The sequence below is a fragment of the Bactrocera tryoni genome, chromosome 4 (assembly GCF_016617805.1).
Source record: "Bactrocera tryoni isolate S06 chromosome 4, CSIRO_BtryS06_freeze2, whole genome shotgun sequence".
Lineage (NCBI taxonomy): Eukaryota > Metazoa > Arthropoda > Insecta > Diptera > Tephritidae > Bactrocera > Bactrocera tryoni.
Genome location: NC_052502.1, coordinates 66,789,625 through 66,801,661, shown reverse-complemented (window position 1 = coordinate 66,801,661; position 12,037 = coordinate 66,789,625). Strand labels below are relative to the sequence as shown.

Here is a 12,037-nt window from a genome sequence, read left to right as displayed (position 1 = left end):
ATCAGAATAGACGCGCTCTTCTGGCAAAAGTTTGCCAGTAGGTACTAATGTACGCCACACCCATATGGGGACCAGCACTGCTGCATAAAACATTTGCAAATACGGCGAAAGCGGTAGTTCGGTTAAACGCTATCAAAGTAGCTTGCGCTTTACGCACTTTGTCACACGGAGCTGGAAAGCTGGAATTATTTCAGGTATCATGCCTCCAGATATTATGGCGATAGAGCTAAAAAAAAAATATAACAAAGCGAGAAACACTGACAGAAGACAAAAGAAAAGGAAAGAAAGAGATACTAGCCTTAATGAGCGGCAGAAACGATGGGACGAAACCACTAAAAGTAGATGGACACACACGTTGATCAGAAACGTGCAAATTTGGGTAGAGAGAAACGACGGTGAAACTGACTATTACTTGACGCAGTTCCTGACTAGGCACATCTTCTTCAGAGAATATTTACACAAATATGGACATGACGATGGGTTTGACTGCTCCTTTTGTGGAAACGAGAGTGAAAACGCGAGTTATGTTAGTTTAATGTATACAACATTTATTTGTGAAATTAATCTTAGACTGACTTATAATACTCTTATAAAGCTTATACGAGACCTTAATATCGTACATATGTATAATATATCGTAATGAGGTTAGTGGAGGGATAGTTGCCAGACTGTTAGTTAGGCTACGTAACTTCCCCCCCGTTACAATTAAAGTTTACATGAATTGTGATACAATATCATAAGTAATCAGTAATAGAAATAATACAATTAAATTTTTAAATAATTAAATGAATTAAATATTTACATATATCCATAACATTTTTATGTTTTTTTTTATACAATTTGTTTTGTTATTTTTTGTACTCAATTTATTGATCTTTTGTTGTTCTTGTTTTTTCATTGCATAACTATTTTGTTTTGTTTGCTTGTTTTTATTTGTTTTTATTGTTTTTGGTAATTTCTTGTATGTTAAACTTATCATGAAATTTATATTTTCTTTTAATATTTTTAGCATGTATATTATTGAAATCATTAAATACAAACTTCGGTTATTTTTTATGCCGAACATTTTTATAATTTTTAATGTAACCTTTATTACTGTATTCTTGATAATCTTCTCTATGCAGATTTCTTTAATTCAAATATCTTTTCTTTTCATTAATATTTTTTGTGTATATATTTGTTTTATTATAATTTCCTGATTCTACATTAAATGGTTTTTCTTTTATAATGAAATGGTATGAATTATTGTAGTACTCAATAGATTTGCTTACTTTGTCTTTAAGGCCTGTCAAGTTATGTTATTGTATGTTTAAGATCCTAGTTTTTTCAGTTAGTGTGTTATGTAACCTCTCAATGTCGGCGTTTCCAGTACGATTATTTGGTTTTGTTAGATGCAAATTTATATATTCTGTTCTGAGGTAATCCCTAATGTTTACACTTTAAAATTCATTGTCTGTTATCAATGTTTCAAAATGTCCTTTCTGTGATTGGTATTGTTTTAGTTTCTCAATTATTATTTCTTTATTTCTATCCTCAATATAGTAGGCAGTAGCAAATTTTGAAAATCGAAAAAATTAGATTTATAATCGTGTAAATGTTTTCGGTCAATGCGAATTTAGGTTTCAATGGTTTGCGATTGTATTTAATTCTATTGCATGTTTGCAATTATTAATATTCTTCCCTATCAAAGATTTTAAATTTGGATCATATGTAATTTTTTTCAATCCTTCGTAGTTTTCATTAATACCAGTGTGGCCTGTTATGGTACATGAGAATTTGTCTCAATATTTCGATTTCGAAGCCATATCATTAGCGTTGTTTAAACATCTGAAAAATTTGAAATTTTTTCATCGTCGAGATCTGTGTAAATTCCTATTTTTGAACCTGAAATGTTTTGTTCTAAAATTAGTTCTAAATTAATAATTAGATCTTCTAAACCAATTTTATTTTTATACTCTCGCAACAAAGTTGCTAAGGAGAGTATTATAGTTTTGTTCACATAAGGGTTGTTTGTAAGTCCTAAAACTAAAAGAGTCAGATATAGGGTTATATATACCAAAGTGATCAGGGTGACGAGTAGAGTCGAAATCCGGATGTCTGTCTGTCCGTCCGTCCGTCTGTCCGTCCGTTCGTCCGTGCAAGCTGTAACTTGAGTAAAAATTGAGATATCATGATGAAACTTGGTACACGTATTCCTTGGCTCCATAAGAAGGTTAAGTTCGAAGGTGGGCAAAATCGGCCACTGCCACGCCCACAAAATGGCGGAAACCGAAAACCTATAAAGTGTCATAACTAAGCCATAAATAAAGATATTAAAGTGAAATTTGGCACAAAGGATCGCATTAGGGAGGGACATATTTGAAAGTAATTTTTTTGGAAAAGTGGGCGTGGTCCCGCCCCCTACTAAGTTTTTTGTACATATCTCGGAAACTATTATAGCTATGTCAACCAAACTCTACAGGGTCGCTTCCTTTAGGCATTTCCATATACAGTTCAAAAATGGAAGAAATCGGATAATAACCACGCCCACCTCCCATACAAAGGTTATGTTGAAAATCACTAAAAGTGCGTTAACCGACTAAAAAAAAACGTCAGAAACACTAAATTTTACGGAAGGAATTGCAGAAGGAAGTTGCACCCAGGCTTTTTTGTTAAATTTAAAATGGGCATGGCCTCGCCCACTTATGGACCAAAAACTATATCTCAGGAACTACTCTACCGATTTCAATGAAATTCGGTATATAATATTTTCTTAACACCTTGATGACATGTACGAAATATGGGTGAAATTGGTTAATAACTACGCCTTCTTCCAATATAACGCTATTTTGAATTCCATCTGATGCCTTCTCTGTATAATACGAGTATAAACATTAGGAACCAATGATGATAGCGGAATAAAACTTTACAAAAATACGGTATTTGAAAAATATGTAAATGACGTATTGAAAAATCTCAAGCGTTTTTGAGATGCGAAAAAATATAACTGGGAATGCGCGAATAATTAAAAGCCTAATTGCCTGTCACGAGAAAAAGATTCCGACAAATGAAAAAGACACGTCCGTTCGATTTCACGGTTTAATTACAATGCTTCATTTATTCCGTTCTTGGAATTAGTTAGCCTAAATCTTAAAAACTAACGGCTTAAGCTAGTGGTAATGTAAATACAAGGGGTAAGTAATTATCTTTCGTTAAATATTGTAATAGAATTAAGGTAAGTAATAAAAGAAGGTAATATAAATGTATTATTAAGGTAAGTATGCTATTTTGTACAATTCATTATTTATAAGTTCTAATAATAATTTTATATTTCATTTTTCTAATTTAGATTTAGATTTACAAAGGATGTCGCTTGGCGCAACACCGGCCACCTTGACAGGATCAGATTCCTTCAATTTCCAGTGGAAGCAAGGCCAGCTTGTGGATAGGACGCTTAATTGTGCCCGCCTTAGTCGCCACGTCTGCGACTCGCACCTTGCCGTCTTGCCCTTCGGCGGTTGCGACGACGCGTCCTGTTACCCACTGCTGCGGTGGTGTGTTGTCTTCGTGTACGAGGACGAGGTCGCCGGGCTGCAGATTCCGTTTCGGGTGTAACCATTTGGTGCGCTCCTGAAGACCCGTCAGGTATGTTTTGGACCACTGTCGCCAAAACTGTTGCTTGAGACAGCAAACAAGTTGCCATCTCTCGCAGCAATGAATTGGGTCCATTGCTACCTGTGCTGGTGGGAGTGATCGCAGGGAGCACCCTATTAAGAGATGCTGCCGGAGTTAACGCTTCGCCGTCGTTGGGGTCCTGGTTCAGAGGTGTTAGGGGCCGAGAATTGAGGATTGCTTCCACTTCGGCCAGCAATGTTGATAGCTCCTCTACCGTGAGGAGCACGTTGCCGATTGCGCGAACGATTAGATGTTTGGCGGACTTCACTGCGGCCTCCCATAATCCGCCGAAGTGCGGCGCCCGCGGTGGTATAAAGGTGAAGCTGAACCCTTCGTCTGCGGCGAATTCCTTCAATTCCGTTGCCTGGGCCAGAAACGCCTCTTTCAGCTCGCGCAGCTTTGCGATCGGCGCCGACGAAGTTGGTTGCGTTGTCGCTGAACATGCTTTCTGGGGCATTCCTCGGCGACCAATGAACCTTTTTAGGGCGAAAATAAATGAATTAGTTGACAGGTCTGAAACTAATTCTAAATGAACTGCTTTGGAAGTAAAGCAAACGAAAACTGCAATATATGTTTTTACGGGTGGTCGACCGCGTATTTTTAGAGTTGTGTATATCGGACCACAAAAATGTACGCCACATATAAGAAAGGGCCGTAGTGCTCGAAGTCTTTCGACTGGCAAATTCCCATTATTTGGTTTTGCAACTTCGGCTTGTAATGAAAACAATGTATACAGTTTCTTACGGTTCTACTGCAAGCTTCTCGGGTATTAATTAGCCATATGCGTTCTCGAAGAAACGCAACCAACGCTTTAGCCCCAGCGTGGTGATTTCTAATATGCAGGAACCGTAAATACATTATAACGAAGTGCGAACTTTTATTTAATAAAAGCGGAAATTTGGCATCGTATGGGAGAGGTGCATTTAATAGGCGACCTCCTACTCGGATTAATTCGAATGACAGCGACGCATCCGAGTACTCATGCAAAAACGGGTTGAGTTTTTGCAAGTTTGCGGGTAGGGTGGTACCTTTATGCAATTTTTGAATAACATCCGAAAATTCTGAACGTTGGACCACTTGTGCAATTTTTAGAAAACTCAAGTTTAGCTCTTCTGAAGTCAGATCCTGTCCCATGGAGGATTTTGGTGGTCGTCTTATCCATCGTAATATGTATGCGACCACACGAAGCAATTTTTTATGAGAAGAAAATTTTTCAATAAGGTCCAATATTGAATTTTTCTCAGTAGTTGAAATTAGTGTAAACGTATTTTTCTTCTTCTCTAATGCTTCGTCTTCTGGTGAGAGCTGGAAGTGGTTATTAATTGGCCATAATGCAGGGTCTTCTAGGAGGAACTGTGGACCGCCAAACCATATCGAATTATTCAATTCGTCCACGTTACAACCCCGAGACACTTGATCCGCAGGATTTTGTTTAGTTGGCACATGTCGCCAATGTACTTTGTCAGTCAACTCTTGAATTTCGGACACTCTGTTTGCGACGAAGGTTTGTAATGAAGATGGATGTGTTTTAATCCAATGTAAAACGATTTCAGAGTCTGTCCAAAATGTAATATTTTCGAAATGTGTACTCAACATAGGCGCTACTCTTGACCATAATTTCGAAAGAAGATGTGCTGCCGAGAGCTCAAGACGCGGAAGACATTTGGTCTTCAGCGGATCCGCTCTAGACTTTGCAGTAAGCAGTATGCATTTAATACCACTAGCAGATTGGCTTCGTATGTATATGCAGCATCCGTACGCCCTTATTGAGGCGTCGGAGAAGCCATGTATTTGGCAGATGGCACTCGACTCAACGTTTACGTAACGAGGAATGCTTATCGATGAGAACTGCATTAGGTTGGTTTTAAAGTTCTGCCAGCTAGTGTCAAGGCGCAATGGAACCGACTCATCCCAATCTAGTTTTGGATCCAAAGCTCTTGCAATAAGATTTTTGCTTTGGTAACTAGTGGGGCTAGTAATCCAAGAGGATCAAAAATGCGTTCAGAAACTGACAATATATTTCTTTTAGTGGCTCGCAGATCAATAAAATTGTCATCTAAAACAAATCGAAACAAATCCTCCTTCGGCAACCAATAGATTCCTAACGTTTTAGTGGAACTTTTGTCATTGAAGCTGAATGACTTTTCAGTGCAATCACTGTCGAAAAAATTAGGGTGGTTCGAAAACCATTTCGTTAAGGTGAATCTGGCCGAGTTTAATGTTTGAATTACCTCACTTCTCAAAAGATCTAGAGACTCAAAATTTTCGGACCCTGTTAATAAACAGAGTGGACATTTCATTGTATTGGCATCACTGAGCTTTTGCAAACACCGTGTTGCGAGAAATGGAGCAGGCGCAGTGCCGTATGTTACGGTGTTAAGACGAAAAATTTGAATTTGCTCAGAAGGATGTTCTCTCCACACAATAAGCTGACAATTTCTGTCTTCTTCATGCATAATTATTTGATGGTACATTTTAGTAATGTCCGCTGTTAGTGCATATTTATGTAAGCGAAAACGAAGAAGAGTTGAGTATAACTCTTCTTGGATGGTTGGACCTACCATCAAAAGTTCCTTCAACGCTATTTGAGTTGAAGATCGACTCGAGGCATCAAATACAACACGTAATTTGGTTGTTGTGCTCTCGGGCCTTAAAACGCATTGATGCGGAATGAAGTAGTGTGGCTCACTCGGGATCTTATTGTTCGTTGGGCTCATGTGACCCAATGCTCTATATTCATTCATAAAGTCCAGATACATTTTACGAAGTTCTGGATCTTTTAATGTCCTTCTCTCCAGGCCTGAAACCGCCGAACTGCGGTTTCATAGGAGTGACCGAGTAACTTACGGTCAGCTTTAAAAGGCATTCTTACTTGAAGCCGTCCTGAAGGCAATACTTGAGTTGTATTTACGAAAAATTTTTCACACTCTTGTTGCTCTTGTGTGAATTTAATGCCATTCGATTCTGAAGGTAATTCTTCTAGAGCCCAAAACCTTTGAACTACTGAATCTATTGACGTTAAGTCTTCTTCAGCTTGGCATAATGTGCTATGTAATCTGGGAGGAGAACTTATATTACTGGCGTATTTGCCAGATACTATCCATCCTAAAAGGGTTTTTTGAAGTGTTGGTTGGTTAGGACCATTTTTAATTTGGCCAACAGCTAAAAGGTCGAAAAATGTTTCAGCACCCAATAGGATATCCACTTTTTTAGATTTATGGAATTCTGGGTCCGCCAATTCAATATTGTGCGGAATTTTCCAGCCATTAACATTGATGTTATGGTCAGGATGATTTGCCGAAATGCATCGCATTACCCAGAATTCCGCCGAAAATTCAAAATTATTTAACCGCGACTTGACAAACGCGCTTAGTTTTGACCCCACTTTTGTATTGGAATTGCCAATTCCAATTACGCTTAAGGTTTTGTGCTGACGTCGAATCCGCAACTTTTGTGCCAAGTCCTCCGTCATAAAGTTGACCTGGGAGCCTGAGTCCGGCAAGGCTCTCGCAGGCAGGTAATCTCCGCAGCTGGTCCTCACTAGAATTGCTGCTGTTGCCAACATGACACGATCCGGCATACTGGCTGTATGCATGGCATGTATGGTTGAAGGTTGCTGATGAGGTGCAGCGGGGAAAGAGACTGGATATTGGTGCAACAGTGTGTGATGCGATCGATTGCACACACGACATCGATCCGCTCTGCATTTGGAAACGGTATGTCCCTTACGCAAGCAATTTATGCATAAGGGTACCGATTTGACGAACTCGAACCTCTGTTGCACCGGAAGAGCCTTGAAAGTAGAGCAGGCAGTTAGATGGTGATCCCTCGATTTGCATTGTTGGCAAAGAGGCTGCCTCGTATTTGCTGCAACTAGCGCCGATTTGGTCCTATCCATATGTTGTTGCTTTCCATGACTCGTACTGCTTGTTGATATGGGCTTCGTCCTTGAGTGGGATGCTCCTTCCGCTGATAGTTGCTGGTATCTTCGATTTAGAGTGGCTTCACAGTCCTTCCACAGTGGCAGTTTGTCATAGTCCAGCGCTTCTTCCCATTTGGATCGGGTGGCAGGGTCAACCTTTGTCATTACAATGTGTATGATTATTGCGTTCGTTATTTGTTTTTCATCGCCCAGCGATAGCAATGAATCATATACCGCTGACACTTCGTCTATCATTGAACGCAAGGAAGGCGCAGAAGGCCTTGGGATTGTTGGCAGCTCAAAAAGTTTAGATATTGTATTGAAAAATATCAGACATTTATTATCATAAACTTTTTTGAGACTTGCCAACGCCTTCGGATAATTTTCATCCGACATCTGAAACGCTTTAACTGTTCCCAGAGCCTCTCCAGATAGACAATTTACCAAATGGTTAAATTTTTCTATATCTGGGATATTTGGATCATTATGAACCAAGCTCTCAAACAAACTCATAAAATTTTTAAACTCGGAATATTCTCCCTTGAATTTCGGCAAATTCATTTTAGGGAGCCTTGAGCTGTGAGAAGCTACGAAAGATGTTTCGGCAAGTGAATTTTTATTTTTTGCTAAAATTGACTTTATTATGGACTTCGTTTCAACGATGATGTCCTCTAACTCCCCTCGGGCCATGTCGTCTTCATCTATTTCTTCAATCTTTGATTGGCACTTCATTAATTTTTCACTGTGTGAATTTAATATATCGAGACGACATTCCAATTCGATTGGATCTAAAGACATAGTCTTTTCGAGAAGGCCCGTTTTAATGCGCAAAATACTACTTTTCGCAACCGTTCTTTGACGTCTTAACGATTTTAAGTCCGTCAACTCCTTACTTGGAGACAGGTTTGCGAGAGTTGGCTTTGGCTTGCTCATTTTGCTTGTTTAAAATAAATTTCCGAAAAAAAGGCTATAAAGTTTGGCAACAAATATATTAAGAATCGACAACGAAAACGAAAAAATATATATATGTATGTATATCGATTCTCAAATATACGAAAGCCAAACTAATATGCAATAAAAGTTGGCAACAAATATATTTGAAATCGGTTACGAAAACGAAAAAAAACAATATCGATTCCCAAGTATACGAAAGCCAAACCAATAAATGCGCAAAATGAGCAATAGCACAATAAAGTAATTTGATCGGAAAATGTCCGAACGAAAATCGACAAAAATTGCGAAAAAACGACCGATAATTGCAAACGCGGATCGGAAAAATTGCGAAAAACGAGAAAATTTAATTTTGCAATTAATAATTTTTTCACCTTTATTTCAAAATAAAGGGCTACCGCAAAATCCCAAAATCCCTTATTCACTTGAATATATGTATATGTCGGAGCATGTATTAATATATGTATGTATATATGTATGGTTGTATATTAAATACAAAGCAATACAATAAAATCAATATAATCTCTGTATGTATGTAAAGTGAAAAGGGAGAGCCAACAACTGAAAGTGCACTTGTTTTGTTGTTTGCTTTTTTTTTTTTTGCACTGCTTTCAGTAATTCGCACTCGTTACCTGGTGCGTCGGCTGTTTGCCGGCGCTTACGTCCCTTTGGCACAGGATGCAGCGGCAGCTCATTCCCACGACGGCAGCGGCAGCAGCGGATTGATGGCAGCAGCGGCTTGATGGCAGCAGCGAATAATGGCAGCGGCGAATAATGGCAGCGGCGAGTGATGATAGCAGCGACTGATGGCAGCAGCGACTGATGGCAGCGATGTGATGGCAGCAGCGAATAATGGCAGCGGCGAGTGATGATAGCAGCGACTGATGGCAGCAGCGACTGATGGCAGCAGCGATTGATGGCAGCGATGTGATGGAGTTGACGTAGCAAAATTGGACACTTGGCGACACTATATATTTACGGGGTTTGGTAGCGGCACTGGAAGCGGTAAGTATTTAATAGCGGTCCTTCACTCTTACGGCTTAAAAAGCGGAATTTTGTTGCGGTAGTGTTTAACGGCACTTCACGGTTAACTTGTAATTTAATTTTTTTTTTTTTTCAGACGGCACTTTTACACAATGTATGTATATAATTAATTTTATATTTTTTTTTTTTTTACTTTTAGCCGAGACTATTTCGAACCACTTGGTGTTATTAACGTGAAACACACTGTACCGCACCTTCTTCACGTCACGTATACGCGTATATATGTATGTATGTAAGTAGAGTACCGATTTTTTCTAATTTTTTCACACTCCACTTTACGTATAGATGTATGTATGTAAATTATGCTTGTCACTTAGCCTTTTTTGGTGTATGTATGTATATAAGTATTTAATACTTTTCACAAAACTTTTTCTTTTTGTTATCACTTTAGTTATGTGTTTTATGTTTTATAATTATTTTTCCTCTTTTGTGTTTCAGGTATCACTGCACTTAACCACTTTTAGTATATGTACCAATTATATGTATGTATTTGTATTTTTCTTTTGGTATCTTTTTGATTTCTTTATAATATATATTTGTTTTAGGTGTTGTTTTTTTTTTTTTTATGTTTAATTTATGTCCACTTCACTTTCACGAAGGACCGAAAACGAAACGAATTGACAGGCAATTAGTTAAGAAACGAAAACGAAAGTTATGAAATATATGCTAAGCTCACGCACTTAGTCCCTGCTCGGGCGCCATGAAAAATCTCAAGCGTTTTTGAGATGCGAAAAAATATAACTGGGAATGCGCGAATAATTAAAAGCCTAATTGCCTGTCACGAGAAAAAGATTCCGACAAATGAAAAAGACACGTCCGTTCGATTTCACGGTTTAATTACAATGCTTCATTTATTCCGTTCTTGGAATTAGTTAGCCTAAATCTTAAAAACTAACGGCTTAAGCTAGTGGTAATGTAAATACAAGGGGTAAGTAATTATCTTTCGTTAAATATTGTAATAGAATTAAGGTAAGTAATAAAAGAAGGTAATATAAATGTATTATTAAGGTAAGTATGCTATTTTATACAATTCATTATTTATAAGTTCTAATAATAATTTTATATTTCATTTTTCTAATTTAGATTTAGATTTACAAAGGATGTCGCTTGGCGCAACATGAAATCTCGATTATCACTTTATCATGCGAGAGTATAAAATGTTCGGTGACACCCGAACTTAGCCCTTCCTTACTTGTTTTTTTATTATTTATAATTTCAAATTCTTTACTTTTAGTGTTTGTAAATATAATTTGAATCTATTTACTACTGTGTCAAAAATGCCAATGTAATTACTTATATCATCAGCTTGGGGATGCATTTTAATTGTATCGTCACTTGCGTTATTAATTTCAGAGCATGAACTGTCGTCATTACCAACATTTATTTCATGAGTATCAGTATTATTTCTGCTTAAAAATCTGCTCATGGTTATCTCCTTCCTTAATGTAATCGATGTTTAGATTGTAGTCGCTTGTTTTACTAACAATCGGTAAAGCCTTGGACAGTATCTTTTCCTTGCGTTTTTGTATACAACCATTTTAGGGGCTGGTGATCGGACGTAATATTGAATTTAACACCATACAAATATGGACGAAAATATCCGACAGCCCAAACAATAACCAAAAGCTCTTTTTCAAAGTTCGGCTGGCAAAGCCAACAGGATGTTTGTTCTACTACAATACTGCTCCGATTGAGAAGGAGCTGGCATCAGCTGCCAACTCAAAATGTTTGCTAAAATCCGGATACTTAAGCACTGGAATTGCTGTAATTATTCGCTTTAGTTTTCCAAACGAATTGATAAAAATTGGAAAATTTATATTTATTTTAGCGTCTTTCTTTAGAAACTTTACTATCATGTACGCCACATTTGCGAAATCCTTAATAAATTCGCGATAGTAGCCGCACATACTCAGAAACGATTTTATTTGTTTAACGGATTTTAGAATTTTTAGTTCTAAAATAGTTTTTATTTTATTTGCATTAAGTTTAACGCCTTCAAGTGTAAAAATATGACCTAGGTATTGTTTCTTTTCTCTTTTTGAGAAAAATTTACATTTATTGTTTTAGATTATTAGTTTCGCTTCCCTTAACTTCGCCAAAACTTGTTTGATACTTAAAACATATTCGTCAAAACTGGTGGAAAAAATAAGAATATCGTCCAGATACACAGCACTAAATTTGTTAATAAAATCTTTCAAAACACTGTTAATAAGTCTTTGAAACAATGTTGGATAATTTTTTAGGCCAAGGGGCATCCGAACGTATTTATAGTGTTCATAGGGTGTAGAAAAAGCAGTATTCAACTGGTCTTCTTCTTTGACAAGGATTTGGTGAAATACTTTTGTTAAATCTATAGTCAGTCAATTTGTGCGGAACAAACCGTGCACACACCTTTCGTAAGCCCAAATGTTCGGTCAAAATGAGATAAATCGATGTTCTGGAGATGTTCAATTCCATTTCCATGAA

The 12,037-nt window shown here is 37.5% G+C and overlaps 1 long non-coding RNA gene across 1 annotated transcript; it reads left to right on the top strand.

Moving 5' to 3' along the window:
- Positions 1-9,281: 9,281 nt before the first annotated feature.
- On the top strand, positions 9,282-10,689 carry LOC120775242. The gene is made up of 3 exons (XR_005705304.1): positions 9,282-9,532; positions 9,711-9,803; positions 10,655-10,689. It is a non-coding gene; the product is annotated as an uncharacterized LOC120775242 (long non-coding RNA).
- Positions 10,690-12,037: the final 1,348 nt, after the last annotated feature.